Genomic DNA, 21,291 nt, shown 5'->3' on the forward strand with positions numbered 1-21,291 from the left:
GGTGTTTTTCTCTGCGAGCCTGGCTGCTCTTACGTGACCGTGCAGAGTTCATTGCAAAGCCTTGGTGTTGACATCAGGAATATGACAGCCCTTATCCGGCCACAGACATTTTCAAAATCACTGGCTGGTGGCCCAAGTTACCTGAAGCAGTTACTAATTGTTTGGTGATGACGCAAATGCTGGGGTCCAATTTCAGCCCTGCTGCCAGCTCCCAGGCAGGAATGACCTGCTCGACTATAATTGCTCTCCATATCCTGGTGGCAGGCAGACCTGAAAATTCCCCTGGTGCTGCGCTCCTGCCATAGGTAGGTTATATTGAAAGGTGCGTTTCATTTCTTTTGGAGTGAAATATTCTTTCCTGTGGCCTTTGCTCTGATTTAAACCTCCGGGTTTTTTTTCCCCACCCTCATTATATATAGAAATTTTTCCTGGTGCCTGTCTGAGCATCATTTCACGTATGCTTACACTACACACTTTCGTTATTATCAAAAATGGTTAAAATCATATTCAATGGCTTAAAGACTCTCCTTTTCATCCAGGTACCTGGCCTAACTCTCCTGTAGCAGGCACATCATGCAAGATTGCATCACCACGGCTTGTGTGCTCCCCCACTGAACTAGAATTGTCCTCTGCACCACTGGCAACATTTGTGGAAAACTGGTGTAACAGCTGCTCAATAACACTTGAGGCAGTTTTATGTTTTTATAAATATTTTCACTTCTGATTTGGTCATTTATAGCAAATGCTATATGATGGCATTTATGCAATGGTCAAAGCATAAGATCTATCCCGGGGATTAGTGGTGGGAAGCACTAGACCATAGCCTTGGCCTCCTGCCCAACCTGATCCTGTGATGTGGGGTGAGTCAGCAGGTGTGCCTCAGTCTCCCTATGTAAGATGGAATAGTAATGGGTGGATTGCAAAGCTTACAGGGTCTATCAGCCTGGTATCGCCTGCCATTCAAGTCCCATGATTAATGGGAGAGAAGTGAGGCAGAAACACAGAGCAGAAGCTACTGAGGTCCCCTCACCACACACCAGTGGTGTAAACTCTGCTGCAGTCGGCTTGCTTGGGGTCAGTCCCCAGAGGCAGATGAGTGGGCGTCTGGGCAAAGGGGCCATGGGTGAGAATCTAAGGCTGGCTGAAGTATCCTGAACAACTGCAGTAGATATTTTCTGTGCACAACCCTGAGAATATTTTCTGGATGGCTTTGTCACCTCTATGGTTATTCAGTTCTGTCTAAGCTTTTTAAAAAACAAGTGAAGTGGAGGGAAAAGAGAAAAAAAAAAGCGCCTTGTTTTTAATGGTAACATTTAAAAATAATATAAAACCACCTTCAGTGGCCAAACCACAGAAATTGCCATGCAGATCCATGAGCAGGTGTGCCTCCTGGAGCTACTGGAACAGCATCAGAAACCTGCTGGATCCCCAATAGAAAGTGTCCTCTTAATTCTGGGTCAAATTCTGCTCCAAATGTGGTTGAGAGCAAAACTCCTATTTACTTTAATGCTCACTGGCTTTCATCTGTTGTTTTTGGAATAAACTGAGATCAGACGTGAGAAGCGCAAAGTACATCTGTTAGGGCAGGAGGAAGCCAGCGATGTGCTGGGAGAGGTTGGGAATGAACTGGTTGGTATGTCCAGGTCCTTGGGATGAGACCTTTCAGCAGCATAACATGGCAAAGGATACTCCTGGTCTTTTGGCATGAGGCTGAGGTTATGAATTTCATTCTTACTTCACATTTTCCTTAATTTCACCCACAGGACTCCCTGGGTGACTGCAGCCAACGTCCCGTGTTGCATTCAGTCGTGGCCCAGCTCAGTAGGTTGTTTCCATGGGGTTTTGTGTTGCTCCCCTCTGCCAGACCCATGGCTCAGAGGGAGTCATCCCTGCGCCTGCTCATCCCTGTGTGACCTACCTAGCAGATCAGCTCCATTTCTGCCATTAGGTATTGAGCTTTCCCCTGCCTTACAGGTGTCCTCGCATGTACATGGGTAGATGTTTATGCTTAGCTGGCTTCATGGAGATTCCTAGACTTTAAGCTCTACTCAAAAAATATATCTACTTTCTTCAGCTTGGGATCTGCAGAATTTCAGCCATGTTTTGTGCTATGGAAGTCATCCCATCCCTTCAAGAACAGCAGGTTGGCTGAATACGTTCTTGTATTGTGATGGAAATAGGGAGAGAAAGCAGGTAAGTTGTGTGCATAGGCTTCTACAGGATGTATTTCTTAATTCAATTTCCTAACTGTACAGCCACTCCAATTTCTGGGTCAGTGTTGATATGAGGTGGTAAGTCATGGCTGACACAAATGTCCAAACAGATTCAGACCTTCCACCATTCTTCTTCTCTCTATTTGTATCCATCACATACTTCAGAAATAATTGACCTATTATTCAGTGGGAGAACTCCTTTCCCACCCACTTTCCTCCCCCCTATTTCCCAAACCATTCCCTCCCACTTAAAGCCTTCCAAAACATTTAAGACTTGGTACTCCAGAGTGCTGAGCACCCTGGCCCCGATTCAGTAGAGCATTTAAACATAGGAATAATTTCATTTGAAGTCGATGCAATTATTTGCATGCTTTAGTTGCTTTGGAGTGAATTGCTCCATATTCAATAGGGTGGAGTCCATCGAGCCCTTTCCTGGCTGTGCCGCTCAAGTTGGCTAGATGGGCAGGAAAGCTAAAGTAGCTCTTTTCAGGGCTTGCACTGCCGGAGAACAAAAGGAAGCGGCACCTAGAAAGGGTATTTCTGGGCAGGATGGGGTTGTGGTTCACTAATGCTGTATTGTAAAAGGCTTGTTCTCATTGTATTCTTATCAAAGCCTGGGAGATTATTCTTATCAGAGCCTGTAACATTATTTTTATCAGCTTGAAAGATGATTCTTTTATACCAGGGCAGCTGTGAGCCTCTTAAGGCCTTTCCATTTATTTACCTCTCTGCTGCACTTCTCTGTCTCTCTCCCATCAGTGTTTGCTCTTTGATATGAAAGCTCAGAGTAGGCTGACATTTAAACATATAACACTGCACTAGGGATGTTTTACAGTGCAAAATGCCTGGAGTGATTTAGACCACTGTCTCTCAGTTCCCAAGTAAAAGTATGGCTCAAGTAGGGCTCCAGTGCCCGTTTTAGGAGATTTAGCCCAGCAACACTCATTTCTGACAGCCCAGACTCATGGTAGAACATAAAGGTATGCAGCCCTGATTTTATCTGCACTACCTCAGGCTGCTAGTTTGTGGTCTGGGATGAGCTGAGCAGCTCTTTGGGACAGGAACATCCTTCTATTATGTGTGGAGTCCAGAGTAAGACTGGAGCTCCTGAATCCTCCTGGAAAGAGGTAATTTACTATTATTATTATTATTAATAATAATAATAATTCTGTTCCATCTTCTGTGTCAAAACCCCCAATGTGGCCAATGTGCACATACTTATATTTTAGTATCCTAGTTTGGAAACCTCAGTGGATTCCCTGCCCAATCCTTATCAGAGGAGTGGTCACAGGGTGGCATCAGCAGATGCTCCAGGTCTCTTGTGAAGTCTGTGTGTGTTGCCAGGGTTACCTTTGGTGTTAGCAATGCAAGGGGCGCTATAGGATAGTTCTTGTTGCTCCTGTTAGTGTAAGAGGTATGTGAGTATCATCCCAAAGGTGAGATGACAGCCTCAGAGCTGCCAGACAGGGATTTGGGCTGCAAAGGGCTCCCAAAGTAGTTCCCAGAGGCTGCTACGTAAAATGCCCAGCACAAATACAGAAAGAACAATTAAATCTGCACCAGCCATGGGAGCAGGACCAGAGCGGGCTCAGGAGCATGTCCCCCTGGCAGCCACCCTGCCTGGCTGCCAGTGTGGTGCCTTGGTAAACACAGCCCTGCCCCTCAGGGCTGGCAGGGACACCGTGTCCGTGGGGCTGTCCCTCAGCGCAGCGCGGACAGGTTCCAATCTCCTGGCCAGCGGGAGAAAGGCTGGCTGCAGGGGAGCAAGCCATGCCATGACACTTGGTGTCTGGACCTGGTCCCTTTTGTTTCCTGGCTTAACCACAGTCAGAGAGACAGGCCTTGGCCATTCATGTTTGCAGGGTAAATGACGCCCAAGAAAACTGAATGTTTGATGGTTTTTATTTTATCATGCTCACGATCCCATATTTACTTTCCCACAAATAACCTGTGCACAGGTATTTGTCTGGTTTTGCTAGTGCTGCAGAGATAGCAAGGGTGGCTGTGGGCTGCGTGAATACCCACGAGCTGAGCGCATACCCATCTACACACGCCACGACAGCTAGGGAGGGTCTGAAACCTCTCTGTCAGCAGTGAAACCCACTTCTGCTCTTTCCCTCTCACTCCATGTCTTATTGTGCCACACCCAGAAAAGGAGCAGAAGTGCCATGGTGAAGTGACTGGACAGGAAAAGGATAGGAAACGCCAGAAAACAACCAAAGGGAGTTGTCTGGAAGCAACCAGTCATGTTCCTGTCCAGCATTTTCAGCAGAGATGTAAAAACTGAAGCTTGTTTCATACCAGAGATGGGGGAGAAGTGAAGCGAATGCAAGGCACGGATATAAGGGAACAGGCCAAAGGTCTGCCTGGCTCCGGATCCTGCCTCTGCCCCACAGCAGCGGCCATGGGACCAGGATGGTGAGGGCGAGCTTTCCCCTCCCACAGCACACTCAGCTCAAGGGGAGCAGCCTGCGCCCCACCACTGCCCCTCCTGTGCTCTCGGTGCTGCGGCCAGACACCGGTACGGAGCATCCCGGCGGGGCATGCGTGGAGCAGGATCGTGCCCCAAGAGCGGGGGAGCACTGACCCCGGTGTCGCCCCAGGCTCAGGCAGAGGGGGAGACAGGCGAGCACGTCTCTTTCGGCTGGGGCCAACTGTACCCTCCTCGGCAGCAAGGCCCTGCATGCATTTTTGGAAGTGCTTCGAGACTGTTTCTCCCCAGGGCTGTTGCCGTCTGGGTGCAGTGCAGGCAATAAAACCCAACGGCAGCAGTGCCGGTGGGGCCCTCACACCATGGCTCCCTCTCCACTGGCAGTGCCATGTAGAGGGTTGTGCTGCAGCTGCTGGGTGATGCAGCCTGAACTTAAATTGCCTAACCCTCCCCATTTTTTGCAGATTTTGACAATTTTGAACCCCACCAGCTTCCACTGAGGAAAGATGCCGAGTGGGTCCCCTCGCCCCCCGCCTCCTCACAGGGCACCCTGTCCACAGATGGTGAAAACACGTTGGTGAGTCCCGCAAGGCCGGTGACAGCTTCTGCAAATTGGGTCACAGTTCACAGCAGCTGTGCCGGCCTGGTTTGCTCATCTTGCTCCCTTGCACCCTTCAGCCCAGGGTTTCAGCTGCCAAGGAGCCTCCATTGACTTCCCAACCCCCTGACCCTCTGCGCCTGTTGATAGGGAGCTGCATTGGCCCCCAGGGTTGCAGTGAAAACATTTGGGGTTGTGGCTGGAAAACTCCCTTCATTCAGGCACCTGAAGGGAAACGGCTCAGATGTTTGGTTTTTGGTTTTTTGTTTTTGTTTTTTTTTTTTTTTTTCTTAAAGTCCTGAATTTACAAGCTAGCCTTGTAAATCCCTTGTGGGGATTTTTTTTCAACTGATATGGCAAAGGTCTATGTGGGGTAAAGGGAAGGGGCTGGCCCATAATTTCTGAATACTTAAAGCTGGTGAAATTGGCCACAGGACTGTGCTGTTCACCATGATTGCATCTCCCCCTTCTTCTGCTGGGGGTCTCTCATCCACAAAAGCAGGGGCCTGAGCTCCTAGACTGCTTAGGAAGAGGCTGATCCTTCCAGAAAACCCGTTTGATGTGGACTTCAGGAGGATCTGGATCAAGGTTTTAAGGTAGCTCGTAGAGATTTTTAAACAAAAACTTAAGTCTAATCAGGCAATGATATTGCAAATTGATATTATCCAAAAGGAAGGACAGAACATTGCAAAAATGCCCTTTACTTTTCCAATCTCCAGTCCTAGCCTAAAACCTCCTGTCCTCTTGGAGTTTTGCTAGGACTGTGGCACCAGCTGTGCCACATTTTGCCAGCTCAAGTTGGATCATTTAGATATCACAACCCTACACTGATAACTTCTCTAGCAAAAAAAAATAAAAGTTTGCGATGTGTACCTGGCCTATGTGATGTAGCCATGAGGTGTCTCGGCAGCAGTGGTTTATGCAGATATTTAGGTTTGTGTGAGTTTCACAATCACATTTGAAGCCCCTGAGCTGCTGTAGCACTCTGGGTGCTGTAAGGGGCTGGGGCTCTCAGCAGCTTGCAGGGTGGAGCTCATTGTCTTGCTTTAAGGCAGCTCCTCATGAATGCTGTGGACTGAGAGCAGAGGGACAGTGGCGCTTCCCACTGCTTGCACCCAGGGGAATGAAGGGAAGCGGGACTAGTGGGAGTTTTCAGAAGCCTCTAACTCACTGGAGGAGCATAAATATCTTCAAGGGATTGCCCAGAGGTGCTTCTTAAAAAAGCAGCCGGGTTAAAGTGGCTTTGCTAGGTTTGTTCCCATGAATATGATTTTCCCCAGGCACAGTTTTTACATATACCTGTTAGATAAAAGCTACCACACAGTAAAAGAAAAACAACACACAACCCTCTTAATTAAAGATATCAGGGGAAGGAGACTCCTCATACAAACAAAAAAAGAGGTGAGGTGGTTCTAGTTTAAAGATCCCTGAGAAATAAAGCTGCCTGTGATTGCTATGGTGGCCCACCCCGGTTCCTGCACAGAGCCTAGCCTCGGTGAGTGCTGGTGGCTGGGATGCTTACAGGTGTGTGCATGTCCCTCTCACCTCCTCCACCCCAGACCAACCCCTCATTGCCTGGTGATGGCAGGCATTGGAAAACCCATCTTAAAAGCTGCTCCTGTCAACCTGCTTTCCAGGGCTGGTCCCTCTGGGTACCCCCTGCCTGCAGCCTCATAGCTCCCTGCCTAGGTTATCTACCCACCTGTCCAGCCCAAGGCGGGATCCCACTGTCACCAAACTCCTGTGGGCTCTCCTGAATGCCTGATGTGCTTTGGAGGATGGGGTCCTTCCATGCCAGTGACAGTGGGATGACTCCATCCTTTTATATGGGCATGGTCCTGGGCCTCCTTGTGCCATACCTGCTCTCTGCAGGGGTGCCCCGATTTTTCTTTCCTCAGTGTGTGGTGAGGGTGGGCTGTCCAACTCCTCTTCTGCAGATGTGACTGCTGGTGTGACATGCAGTGATTTTTACATGGCTATTCCTACCTAGCCTGCCATGTGCTGTGGAAACAATTTCATGGTGCTCAGGACCTGGGAGCAATGAGTAGGTTACTTTGGCACAGTGCCAAGAGCGTAACACAGAGGAAATGGAAGCAACGACTGGTACTGATAGAAAAGCCAACTGTTGGATGTGCCTAGTTTGTGCCAGTTAATGCAATTATACTGACAGCTTTGATGTAAACTCACTCTTGTGAACAAGCCTGTGATCTTGTATTTGAAAGCCAAGAAAATTCTGTTGTTGAAGATTTGGAAGCTGCAAAGGCTTTTGCTGGTGTGTGATGACAGTATGGATCCATGAGATATGTCTTTCAAAATACATTGATCTGGGACATTGTGGAGGGAGGAAAAAGGTGGAAAGGAGGTGGAGAGTGCCTTTACCATGTGAGGACTGCTGAGCATTGGGTCTGAAAAGTCCATCTGGCTTGATGGATGTGTACCTGTGGTCTAATGGGAAGGTGTTTCACTGTGCTATCCTGTCAGCCCTGCTTCAGTTTGCCCTCACATGGGCATTTTGGGAGCTCAGCAACCTACTGGTATGAACAAAAGCAGTGGTCTGGTGCCTTGGTAGTGGAGCAGTGGACCTGACTGAAATGACTGATAGAAAACAGAGATACAGGAGCTGTGTGTGAGATCTGGAAGATAGTCCAGGCCTAGCACACCCTTGTGAGAGCGACAGCAAAAGCTTATCTTGCTCTCCCATCAGTCTGCTGCTCATGGGAACCCATGCAGCAAAGTATTTATTCAGAGGGCTAGTTGTGTAGGTGGCCGAGCGTGTTATCGCAGAAATGAAATGTTAGTCATGAGAGCGTACTCGCTAGACATGCCTTCTGCATGCGCCTTCTCGTGCGGCAGCCAGCTTTATCTCCTGGCGGGGTGCGGGCCCTTGCCAGCTTGGCATGGGAACGCGGCAGGATGGGACTTGACACGAGGAGTTCTAGAAGGGAACGCTGCTCCACCAGCACCGAGCGCTTCGGCTGCATTTCCATGTCTAATCGGTCTAATTCACATTTGCATTAATGTAGCGTATATGAAGACACTCACAGCTAACAAGTGGTTGTGGTTTTGTTTTGTAAATCGTTATCTTGCTTTCAGATCAATGAAACTAACTCGGCGGCTGACAAACAAAGTTAATGTGCTAAGGCTTTCAGATGTGTGTAGCTCTTAGTTTGGCTCAGGTTTTGGATGCCCAACTTTAACCAAACTTTCAGCGGCTTTTGGAAATGCAGATCCTCTCAAGGATGATGAAAGTGGGCACAGCAAAACAGAGGGTGCAAAATGACAAATCCCTTGAGTTTAAATCCTTAGATCTGGTCTTTCCCTGCATGAGGGAGAAGTTACTATTAATGAGGGGTCACAGAATTACACTATGGTGAGCCCTGGTTTTATACAAATGTAACTGAATACAAAAACTTATTTCCCTGTGAGAAATAACAAGCAATGTTATGCCAATACAGTCACATGGCTGCTAAGTCATTTTCCCTCCTTTTGGCTGTTCCCGTAGAGTTAGAGCAAGTAACTGTTAGCATAGACTTTCTCTTCAGTACAAGAAAGTATAGGGAAACCTACTCTGCTTTGAGTAGGTTCCCCAGAGCAGCCCTGAAGGAGGGGGCTGTAGGACCTCCTTGCAGGGAGCTGCAAGGCTGTACTGAAGGAAGCAGAAGCAGCTTTGGTGGGTGACACATCTGAAGCTCAGTTTCACTGGCACTCTGATTTGTGAAGGCATTCCCATCCGCTGTTACGCTGTTAATTTACCTACGGCACAAGTTGCCAAGATTATTTAACTATCATTTTTTTGCTACATATTGATTTTATTCTGTTGCCTAAAGGTATAGAAATAATTAGCAGAAGAGTCTTCCCATCGCATTTACTATGTAGTTAATTAGAAGTTTTATCATATAGAGTAGTCATGTGAGAAAAACAGCGCTGTAGTAACTCAAGTGTGCTCTTCCAGCTGATGTGAAACAGCATCTCCATTGACTCCTGCCGGTCCTTGTCATTTTACAACAACAGCAGGAACACGGTCCCGAATGACACGGGAAACACCAATGGCTTTTGTTTCATAAACACTCGAGGCCCAGCATGTGCTCCAGGGAATCTCTTGTTGTTTAAGTCAGGGAATTAAGCTGATTTGTTGCAAATCAGCGCACCATTCCCCCACAGTTTCCTTCCCATCACCATGGGAGGGACCTGGCAGGTCTGTGGCATTTCCACACTCTTCGCATTCGCCTAGTGTTTAGACAGTCCAGGATATTCAGGATAACCATTTGACTCCAGGTCACCATGGCGATTCCAAATGCTGAGCCCTTCGTTGCATCTTTGCTAGGGTTTTTTTCTGTGGCAGGATTGCCCTCCATGCATTAACCAGCTTTGCTATGGCAGGAAAGCCTTTCTTGCCTTACAGCACCTAGTCTCTGGGTCAGATGGTTTAAGCACCCTTCTTCTGCTTCTCTCTTTCACACTGCAGATCCATGCAGTCTCCCACAATCAACTGACAGTGGGTGCTGTGTCTAGCTCAGGAGGTGGCCAGTTGACCCTCTGCACCAACACCTCTGAAATGGCCTCCCTGCAGTATGTGGCGGTGTCTGGCCTGTGGGGGGAAGAGACTGTAGGGTTGCACTTTTGCATGCCACGCTTGATGGTGGCGGTTGCTGATCAGCTTGTGGGTGCCACGAGCATTACTTGTGACTGCTGCCCGAGAACGATGCTTACAGGTGCTGCTGGGAGGGGCGGAAATGAGCTGTGATTGTGTGTGTATGTGTATGTAGCAGAGATGAAAAAGAAACTTGCACATGCCAGTAGGTAATTTGGCATTGATAAGACATCTCTCCCTTGTAACTGGGTGGCTTAAATCCAGCTCATGGCCTAGAGAGAATAATGTTTATTCCTGAAAAGAAGGCTCTTCAGCATGATTTTGTGGCTGCAGTCCAACGTCTGATCTCTGTTTCTTAAATTGGGATAGGCACATGTGCATCCTGGAGAGGAGCTGGGACTGGTGGCTGGCTAAAGGTATAGCTCAGTCTCACCTCCCACAAAAAGGGGCTCCTGTAAAGGTGGAATGAAGCATATGCTGGCCTGGGTAGACCTCCATCTCTAGACCCTCACCTCTCTGGAAGAGGTGTTTTTCCAGGTAGCTGGTGGTCCTCTGAAGCTGTCCACATTTAAGTGTTTGTTCCAGCTTGTGACAGGCAGAGAGCATTTGTGCTTCGGCAGGGAAGGCAAGACTGGCCAGGAGCTGCTTTTGAGTCGAGTAGTACTGCTTCCTTCTAAGGAGATGGGGTCTCAGCACTTGGAAGAGCAACTAAATATATGGGTTGGTGGCATGTCTTTGGAGAGGTCCTCAGTCAGCAAAGTAAGGGTGGGTGGAGGTGCAGAGCAGGACATCTTCCAGTGGCACCCCAGGGAGGGCATCTGAGCAGAGACCAGGGTTTTGGCAGCTCCAGGTTCTGCTTTCAGATCCTCCACTGTAAGGTGCCGTAAGCGATGTGCCTTTTATTTCTGCAACCACTAGTCTACTTATACAGCAAGCTCTTTGGACCTGGGTGCTATGTATTTTCCTGTTGTTCCCTGCAGACTTGGTTTGATTTGATGCTCTTCTAGGGGGTGGGAGCTCTTCACTCTGCAGGACCGCAGGCACCTGAGGTGGCTGCTGTGCCAGGGGCACAGGCAGGCAGCCTGCCTGGGGAGGCACAGCCCAAACCTGGACTCTGAGGATCTGAGTCACCTTCTGTACTCTGCTGACTACCTAGGGCTGGTATAAGCACCTAAGTTAGATGCCTAAAATTAACCTAAGATGGTGTGATAATCTTCCTCATCCCTTCTCCACACGTGCTTTTTTTACTCACATTCACATTTGTATATGGCTGATGGATTTATGTCCATTCATTTCTACCCAAAGGCCTTTTTACATACAGTCGGTGTTGTGAAGTGTGCCTGTTCTTGGGTAACTGCAACATGCTGAACTTTGTTCCACAAATCTTTGTTGGAGCCTGAAATGAGGGCTCATCTATACTTTGTGTGCCTCAAGATTGTGGTCTGAAATGCATGTTCAATCTGGTTGATGTTAGTATTTAAAAATACAATTTCTGTTGCATCAGTGGAAAAAGAGAAATTCTGCTTGCCAAAAGTCCCTTCCTCTTAGATATCTATCAGTGCCTTGCCTAGTTTAGATAAAATATCTCAAAGCTATTATCATGTTAGAAGTGAACTTCCCATCTGAATCTTGCATGAAAGAGTCTATAACCTCAAAATTAAGCTGTAATTGTATACGTAACAGCTGGACTATAAATTGGTTGCTTCTTCAGAGAAGGTTTTTTTTTTTCTTTAAATACCTGGCTAAGAAATATTGTTTGCACAGTTATAATTTAAGGCAAGTTCACTCTAAACCATCTGTGTTAAAGGAAGATATTACCATTGCCTGCCTGCTGGTTACTGCTTCTATGCCAGAGGGAGGCAGCTGCAAGAGTGACAGCCCTCTCCAGTGTGTCACGGCAGGATCCCTGTGAGCATTCCCCAGGCACAGTCCCCCTGCCTAGAGCAAGCAGCTGGCTCTGGTGGTTTGAGGGTTTGCCCTCAGCACGAGAGCACAGGGCAAGCTACTGGGCAGGAAGGCAACATGAAGCCCTGACTTGATCTGCCAGCAAAACTGCTTGTTATCTGTAACTCACTGGAGATGAAAGGAGCCCTGTTTACCTATTTAAGCTCTGAATGAGCACATTGTGGCTGCAGCACGTTGAGGAAAGCAGGTTATGGGCATGCTGGGATGCTAAGCTGTTGAGCTGACACTGCGAGATGTGGAAGTCTTGTCCATCCATGACTCCAGAGTTAGTGGGCTGCCGTGTGTAGCAGTGAAACGAACCACAAGTAGTTGTGGGCTGGAAACAAGAGAGGCTGCTTGTATCCCCAGCAATGGGAAGGCACCTGATGGTATTTCTAAATGGTGGAAGAGGGAAAGGGCAGCAAACCTTCAAGGGTCTGTTGTGGTTAAAGTGGACCCTGAGCTCTCACTATAAGTTGCAGAATGACATTGCGTCTGATGGGAAGCAACACTGGTGCCTGTGTCTGGATTTCCACGGGCTGTGTGAAAAGGCTATGGGGAATGCTAACCAAAGCCATTTTAACTCTTGCCTGTGATCTTTGCGTATCAGTGACTCCTTGTTTCAGCGTCAAACCAGCCATTTCACAGCTCAGAGAGCTGCTTATCTCATATCTGATGAAAGCAGCGATTCTGTTGCTGGAGAGCAGGGAATCTGTAGTTTCTCATTATCAGATATATCATTTCTGGGGTTGATCTGAAGCCTCTCTGACTCTAAAGCACTTGGGAGCTACCACAGCTGAAGCTAGCATTTTCTCCCTAACTGGTGTTCTTGGTGAGGCTTTAACAGTTAGATTTTAGCAGGAGGAAAGGAGGGGAAAATTCTGAGATTTCCCTCTGCAAGTAAACTGATCAGGAACCAGTGGTCTCCTTGCACACCTGCAATTAACCTTCAGGTGGGAGGCTCCTGGAGTCCTTTCCAACTAGCAGAAGATTTTGTGGTTGAAGTCTGTTGTCTTTTACTTAAAAGTCATGTATCAAGGGGTTTCCCTTTCAGCAGCTGCCTGGTATGCACTCTTTTGAAGCACACTTTGATGAAAGGTAATCATTATCACTGCAGAAAAATACCCTTCTTGTTAATTGAATTCAAATCAAAACTCTTCGTGCCTGACTGCATCTGAGGGAGAGGATGAGCTGGCCGAAGCAGACTGCTATCGTCCTAACTAGCTTGACACTGCCCTAATGAATGTCTGGCTTGAGGATGATCTTTCCTCCCAAAACACACATATCTGCAAACACCACTGCACATGTGGCAGGTGGAGAGTCTGCAGTTCAGCATGCTGCTCCAGATGCAGGTCTGCCTTGAAAGAGTGATCAGGGTCTGATTTCCCTCGCTAGTCCTTTTGGTGGCTCTGACATGCATGTGAGGCACGGGGCTATGACAAAACACTTGCAGTGTGGCAGAGAGGGAGGAGTGGGATCTGGCAGCAGCTGGGGATGGAAAGAGAAGCGGAAGCCCTGTGGGAAACCAAGCTCATCCCTCCAATGTTTCTGACAGGGATGGTGTTTGTAGGGTTGTTGAAGGACACAACATCTCTCTCTGGACATGCATAATGTGATTTGCAGGAGCTGCTGGTCAAAGCAAGGCTGGAGGACTTTGCCCTGACTGGAGGAATTGTTTCTATAATTGTTCTGCTGACCTCCAGAGGTGGTGAAAACTGCTCTCATCTAAGCCAGGTTTACAAAGAAACAGGATCAGGTCCTGCAAAATATTTAATCACTGCATCTGTTACACCCAGGTAGTTGGGCAGACAGTAGCTGTTTTCACATTCTAACAAGACCTTTGCTGATTGCATAACAGAAGAGGGAAGAGAAACATAGAGCAGCAGCTGCTGCAGCAGCTCCCAGCAGGGTGAGGACATCGGCACCAGGCACGTGTGCAGGGGAGAGGAGTCAGGCATCTGCAACATGAAGTAAAAACCCAAACCAAGCCCAGGAACCAAAGCATTGCAGGCAGCTCCTATTTGCTTTTCTTTATGATTTGCTTTAGTAACAGCCAAGTGAGCCCCACGTGGGCCTGGTGTTTCTCCAGAAGCCCTGACTTCCTGCACGGTGTGGGAAGAGGGAGTGCTGTCCCCCCTCACCTGCTGTCTCCTTGCCTGGCACGGGAGCTGCCTCTGGACCGGGGGTGCTGGGGACTCCCCTTGGGTCCTGCTTTCACCCACCAGTTTGCCCTGAGGCTTCTCCCTCTTTTCTTACATAGGAACTTTTTTTTTTTTTTTCTTTTTTTACCCCTCTTAGACCATTGGCAAGGTAAATCATGGACAGCAAGCAGGAGCTTACAGCCTTGATCAGAAGTGGCGAATCCTCCACCACAGCTTATGTTGCTGCACCGGGGCTGGAGGTGATGGCTGCTGACTCACAAGAGGCACTTCCTTATTCATGCCGTGGAGATGAGCGAGGTGCTGAGCTGAGGACAGCGAGAGACGGGATTTGGCAATGGAATGAACCTTGCTGTCTTCTCTTGTGGGTGTGCAGAGCAATTCCCGCAACTCTGTTGAGTCAGTCCCATTTGCAGTGCTTGGCTGCTGGCGAGCCTCTGCTTGAGGGCAGGAGACTGGCATGACACATGGACGGGCACAGGGAGGAGGAGGAGGAGGAATAGGCTGAGTGTGAGGTACCAGCATGGGCCTTGCCAGGCATTAAAGGGCACAGTGGAGCTCCTGCATGAGAAGGACGGGGCTCGGACCCCGCAGCCTCTTACCCACCAGCTGCCCTGCTTTGGACGCTGTATTAAACCCTGAAGCAGGCTCATTCAAGGATATTTGTTTAGTATTGCTCTCTCCACTGCATTTCATCTCACTCTTATGTTTCTCTCTGATGAGCCAGAGAAGAGCTGTGCGTGCAGGCAGGTTGCACCTCTCATTTCAGGGTCTTCAGGTCACCTGAAGATGTTTCTGTTCCCCCAGCTCCAGTTGGCTTCTCCACCTCCAGTACCCACCGGAAGCTGCTTTGGTTTCAAGAAAGGGAAAGAAAAACACAAATCTGTGAGGTTCTTACATTTTATAATAGGCATTCTGCTACACTTTTAAAATGAATAAATGTCACCAAAAGAGGAAGTGACAAGAGAGAAGGGGAAACCAGTGACTACCAAGATACTTGGCTCAGTTGAATCACCCAACCTGCCTTTCTGAAGTTAGCTTCCTACACTGCTGAAAACACCATAAATATATCTTAGAAAAATGAGAGTGATCTTCTCAGTTTCTCTCTTTCTCTAAAAACAGAAAGTGCTGTTTGACAAAGGGGATCACCACACGCTATTACATGATGTGGGAGGCCCCACTGATCCATCTTGCTGCAAACTAATTTGAGTAAGAATTACTCAGCAAAAGCTCCCTTGAAATAGGCTGAGACATATGCACATTATTTCGGCTGCTTCTTAAGAGCAAAATGAGTCTCCACCGTGATTTAAAAAGAGCTGGTATATTAATCAGGGTTTTCCTAGAGATGAATTACTCTGATTCTTGGGGCTGCTGCTGGAAGGCTGCTTGCTTTGCTCAGATCTTGCTCTGTCTGAGCCAAGTTGAACTGCCATGGCTGTAATCTTGCACAGAGGTTGTGCTCACTGTTTTAAAGGTAGTAATACGTCTGCTATCTGACAGATGAAAAGAAGCTGATAGTGCTTCAGTGCTGGCTGGGGAGCAAATGTGGCAAAGAGGGATCCTTTGATAGAAAAATCCCATGGCATGTGGGCAGGCTGCAGTCAGCACAGATGTCACCCCAACCTGGCAGGGAGAAGAACTTTCCAGGAACAAGCCTGTGGGACTGTGGGCCATGGGCCCTAACCCATCCCCTCTTCTGCTCTTCAAAAAGTGAACCTGGGCAGAGTTTGGTTTTAGTTTTCAGGATAGAGGCTAGTTTGGAGTATGAGTCCTTAAAGCTATTTTCACAGATTGGTCCCTAACCTGGTGCACTGATGAGAAGACCGTATAGGGAGCAAGATGCTGCTGGATATTTCCTTCAAAATGCTGCTGCCTGCTTTACAGTGCCAGATCTCTACACAGAAGAGCTGACTTGCAGGACTTAATCATCAGTGCTACCATTTTTGTACCTACCCTTTCTGCTGGTTTTCAGTGTAAGTGCTTGGTGCACACCGGCTAATTGGACTGAGGTTGAGCAGAGTGGAGGAATTCAGATTATCTTTGGTTTCTGGTAGGTACGTCACAAACTTAGCTATCCATGAGGTGTTTGTATCCTGCCTCTGAGTGCTGAAATGGGGTTTCTCGGTATTAGTCTGAAGACCCAGTGGGATTGGAGCATCCTCAAGAAGTTTCTTGGTGTGAAATGCTGGGAATGAGTCCACCTCTGATTCACTGCCTGCCACCCCCAAGGAAGGATCCTTCCCAGCCAGAGGGCTCTGCTCCTTCCCTCAGCCCCATTAGTGGAGTAGAGAGGGGTCACTGGGTCCATACAAGCTGCCTTTAAAGGAGTAGATTTGAAAGGATACACAGGAGAACATTAAATTGGAGTGAAAAGAAATGGAAGCCAGCCAAGGATGAATCGAAAACTAAAGAGAAATAAAGGAACATTGTAGAAACAAATAACATTGCCTTGCTTGCACAAAGCTCGTTAAATCTGATAGGAATGCTTTAAAGCAGTGAAGGACCTTTGAAAGGTGCCACCAGGTCCAGTAGTGTAGAAAGTGATCTACATGCAGGAAGACAGGGGGTGGATTATGTAAGGAAAAACTTTTTAAAAAATAATTTTTATGCTCTTACTGGAGAAAGTAATTCCTATGCCCTGGGTCCTGTCACTTTTTTTCTCTTGGTGAAGCATTTCTAAGGAGATAACAGACTTTAATTTGAAGTAACCTGTGGTTTTAACCCATGCAAATATTTTCCTGCCCAGTTGCTGAATAGTTTGTAGTGACGTACTCCAAATTTCAGGTACCAGTGAAATGATTTCAGTGAAACTGCAAACGTAAAGTAAAGCAAAACTTTGCTTTTATGCAAAGGAAAAACTAAAAAAAAGGACATTCTCAGGCTTTTTCCATCTCTTCTTTAATGTAATTTCGTCTGACATTTATTTGAAAATCTAAGCATGAGAGCACGTGTACTTCCTGTGCCTGACACTGTTCCTATTTCTGAAGGAAAGGAAATGATGATTTTCCTATTCATTTACTTTGGTACTGACCTCAACTGTCCAGGCATTTCACTTTTGCTCTTTGTGAAATCTTGTATCTATGCATGCATGGATCCTTTCCCACCTTTCTGGTTTCCCAACCTGTATTTTAGTTTACAGTCTGTAGCAGGCAGACTATTGCTGTGAGCTCAGAAACCACAGGGAGCATGAGTGTGGAAGAGCAACAGACCACGCACCACACACACACACTCTGATATTTTTATGAAGTCAGTTCAGTCATTTTCAATCACCCCTGCCGGCACAGGAAGATGACGTCTTGTATTGTGATAATACCAAAAATTCCCTGTTGCTTTTAGTGTGAATCAGCTCAGAGCTGTTCCTGTTTGCGATGCAAAAGCAGAATCCAAGTGTCCGTGTGCTGCAGTGAGATGAAGTTGCGCGGGCAACCCCGCTGCCCCCAAACACACAAGCCAAAAAACTCCATCTGATAGTTAAGGCTTATTCTCACGCTCCTGCTCATGTGAGATTGGGAAGCGCACAAGGCAAATGTGAGCGGGCTGGTGGTGGCACGTAGTGTACAGCTAATACTGACTTGGTATTTCTACCCATGTGCTGTAGCCCTCAGAGATGCGTCAGTTCTTAACTGCGTATTCTGAAACTTGGGTATTTATATAACAAATAATTCTTCAAATTACTTTACTGATTCTGTTGTTTAGCTTGAGGTAATAGTTTCACATTTGGTAATAAATCTCCAAAGCCTGTCTTAGAGGCGTAGGTTTGAAACAAGGACCTATCCTATTGCTCATTCTCTGCCAAAAGTTAAACTGCAGGCCCATTTCTTCAGATACCTTGTTGAAGTAACCTGTTAACCAGAAACATGTGCTATGGGTACGCCTACCAAAAGCCTACAGGTACATCTTATTGTGTATCTGCAGGAACTGTTCCTCTTTTCCATGGAAACCCATGTGTGCTGCTGACTCATGTAGGGTAAGAAGATGTCCTGTAATTTTGGCAGAAGGGCTACAAGACTGGGTCCAAATCAGAGGGAGCATGCTATGCTGTTTGCTATGGTTCAGCAAGGGCTTTTCCTCTTCTGGTTTACGTTGCTGTGGGCCACATGGGTTGGGAAGACTTACAATGTGTTGTAGCAGCAGTACAAGTCACCTCTCTTGTCTGTTACTTTAGGATCTGTGGGAACTGTTCCTCTTTTCCATGGAAATCCATGTGTGCCTGCTTACTCATGTAGGGTAAGAAGATGTCCTGTAATTTTGGCAGAAGGGCTACAAGACTGGGTCCAAATCAGAGGGAGCATGCTATGCTGTTCGCTATGGTTCAGCAAGGGCTTTTCTTCTTCTGGTTTACTTTGCTTTGTCCAGATGGGTTGGGAAGGCTTACAATGTCTTGTAGCAGTGGTACAAGTCACCTCTGTTACTTTAGGATTGGCAGGATGGCAAAGTACGGTTTGCATTCTGGAAGAAGGCTCCCAGGTCTTTTCAGAGTTGAGTACAGTCCTCTCGATGGCAACATGTTCTGGGAGGCTGGGATGTTTCTTTTTTTGTAAAGCATTGCAAACAAAAGGTGTCTCTGTCTGTGGCTGTGCTCTGGCCAGGGCTCCTCTCCACATCCTTGCGGCACTGTGCTGTCCCCGGCATGGCCGATGGGGGACCAGGTGGGCATGCAGCCTGTCTGCCAGGGGCTGAGCAATGGCCTTTCCACTGCATGAGAAAAACATTCAAAACTTCTGCAAAGAAGATCATGGCAGGTTACCTAAGGTCACAGGTAAGGTCAGGCAAAAAAAGGAGAAGTAAATCTAGATCTTGATGTGCTACACTGGTTTTCCATCTGGCAGACCCGCCTTCCTCCTCTGTCTCCTCTGCTCGAGAAAGCCCCCTTCTTTCTTTGCATTTCAAAAGTCCTCCCTTGCAGTTGGCAGAGAATGTTTCCTTCTGCATGGGGCTTCTGAAACTGTGGGACCACTGATGCAGGTCACTAAGTTATATCTGTCCCCTCCTGGGTGAGGCTGCCTGTCAGCTCCCTCTTCTCTCCCTGTGTGGGCCAGAAGGTTGCTCAGCCTCCCAGTTTTGTTCCATACCCCTTTTATGGTGAAACTGATGCCAGCTGAATCCTGGTTGTTTCCCCATTGGCAGTTTTGTTTTACTAAATCCCCTGAATGTCTGCACATGGGAGAAGTCACAGCTGGATCTTTTCAGGAGCTCTTGGAGAGCAAGAGGGATGAAAGCTCACGCTGCCTCCCCACAGTGCATGTCGTGAAAAACTCCAGATGGGCTGAAGAATAACATGATCTCAGGGAGGGAGCGGCAGCTTCTTCCCCAAAGGCTGATGGAGGATTAGGAGTGCATACATGACCCACAGAAAAAGATGCTGGTTGCCCAGGTCTGCCTCTCATGTGATGCAAACCCAGTGGGGCCAAGTCGGCACAGGGTGAAATTAAGCCGAGTGATATGTGCTTGGGATGCCTCCCCAACAGCAACAGAGCCACTGGAGGCTGGCACTGTGGTTTTGAATCTAAATACTCTCTGCAGTGATATGGTTGATCAGAAAAGAGAAATGGGATGGCTTGTGGCTGACGGGAAGCCGTGTCTGCTCAAGAGCATCCTGAGAAGCTGACGGTGGTTGCCAATGCCAGGTCAGCTCTCCTGGAGCTACTGCTCTCAGCCAGTGGGATTGCGCAGCACCTGGACGGAGCAGTGCTATGCCACGCCTGGGGCCTCTAGACATTGTTGTCCTACAGATAAATAACAGGGTTTGAGCTGCTGACATTGCTTGTAACATTGTGAGTCAGGTGCTTGATGTGCTGAGCTGTGGGGAAAAAACTGTCTCGTGTTTAGGTGTCTGCTGGAGCCTGAGTTCCCAAGTAGTTTTGGTACCCTGCTGCAGGAGCTACATTTCCGTGGGTACCATGGTTCACATCTTCTTCTCAGGCTTGAGCCTAGCCTCCCTGGCCCTGTGCTGTATCCCATGGTATGATGCCCCAGCTATGGGTGGGATCTTTGATGACCTCTAGCTGGCCTTGTTCCTGGAGAGGCAAAGCCCTTGCTGGCCTTCACAGCTCTCTGGGGCTCTTCCAAGGGGAGATGAGGCCATTCTTGCACTCTGCAAAGCCTGGGAAGAGCCAGGCAACTCCAGTGGCATATTTGAAATGAATAGAAAAAAAGTGAGTCTTTGCACAATGCTCTGTCCAGCTGTGGAGCAAAACCAAATCCAGTGGAGGTTTTAAATGCACAAAAAATACTTGGGCTCAGGAGGTGCCTGAGCCATACATTGCTGGAGGCTGGGAATGGATTCAGGGGAGACATCACTGTATGTTTGTGCTGTTCTTGTGCTCTTCCCAAATTGGTGCCTGGCCAGTTCCAGAGAGTGGATATGAAGTGGACCTCAGTGCCCCCGTGCATCTGCTCCAGGGCCCTGCAATGATGTGTGGTTCTCCTGGGGACCAACGTGTCACCTCTGGGGATGTTCCTGCCTGTGCAACTATGTGAGATCAGCAGAACTGACTCCCTCACGTACCAAGCGATTTCTGCATAAAATCACAGAATGGTTTGGGTTGGAAGGGACCTTAAAGACCATCTAGTTCCAACCCCCCTGCCATGGGCAGGGACACCTTCCACTAGACCAGGTTGCTCAAAGCCCCGTCCAACCTGGCCTTGAACACTGCCAGGGAGGGGGCAGCCACAGCTTCTCTGGGCAACTGTCCTGGTTTAGCTAGGATAGGGTTAAGTTTCCCCAGCAGTGAGGGGGAAGCTCTAGCCGGGTTATTCAATACCATGCTGACTGTCACCTCCTGGCACCCAAGGGTGGGAGCGAGTGAGAATCAGTGAACGTGTGTTTCGTGCGATCAGTCTCCACACTGCTGTATCGGTATATACATATATTCTTGCTCTGTTCATTGTTATTACTGTTATTGTTATTGTTGTTTTTTGTTTTGTTGCTGTTGCACTGTTGTATTAAACCTCTCCTTATCTCAGCCCCGGGGCTTTGTATTTCACTCCCTTTGTGGGGGAGGGGCAGCGGCCGCGTGGTCTCAAACCCCGGCAGGGACTAAACCACCACAGCAACCTGTGCCAGTGTCTCACCACCCTCACAGGAAAGAATTTCTTCCTTAATCTACCCTCTTTCAGTTTAAAACCATTACCCGTCATCCCATCCCTACACCCCCTGATCAAGAGTCCCTCCTCATCTTTCCTGTAGCCCCCTTTAAGTACTGGAAAGCCGCTATAAGGTCTCCCCAGAGCCTTCTCTTCTCCAGGCTGAACAACCCCAACTGTCAGCCTGTCCTCACAGGGGAGGTGCTCCAGCCCCTTGATCATCTTCTTGGCCTCCTCTGGACCTGCTTGAGCAGGTCCGCATCCTTCTT

At 48.0% G+C, this 21,291-nt stretch overlaps 1 protein-coding gene across 2 annotated transcripts in view; it reads left to right on the top strand.

The window, feature by feature from the left end:
• The first annotated feature begins 290 nt into the window (after window positions 1-290).
• The window catches only part of ZPLD1 (zona pellucida like domain containing 1), a 157,514-nt gene continuing 136,513 nt past the window's right edge, over window positions 291-21,291 (top strand). The window contains exons 1-2 of one of the 2 annotated variants that reach the window (XM_074856132.1): window positions 291-305; window positions 5,109-5,221. The gene's annotated coding sequence lies outside the window, so the exon portion shown is untranslated. Of the gene's footprint in view, window positions 306-812; window positions 861-5,108; window positions 5,222-21,291 lie in introns of those variants that run through there. The other variant, XM_074856143.1, reaches the window with a different exon arrangement.

This window comes from Strix uralensis, chromosome 2, assembly GCF_047716275.1.
Source record: "Strix uralensis isolate ZFMK-TIS-50842 chromosome 2, bStrUra1, whole genome shotgun sequence".
Classification (NCBI taxonomy): domain Eukaryota; kingdom Metazoa; phylum Chordata; class Aves; order Strigiformes; family Strigidae; genus Strix; species Strix uralensis.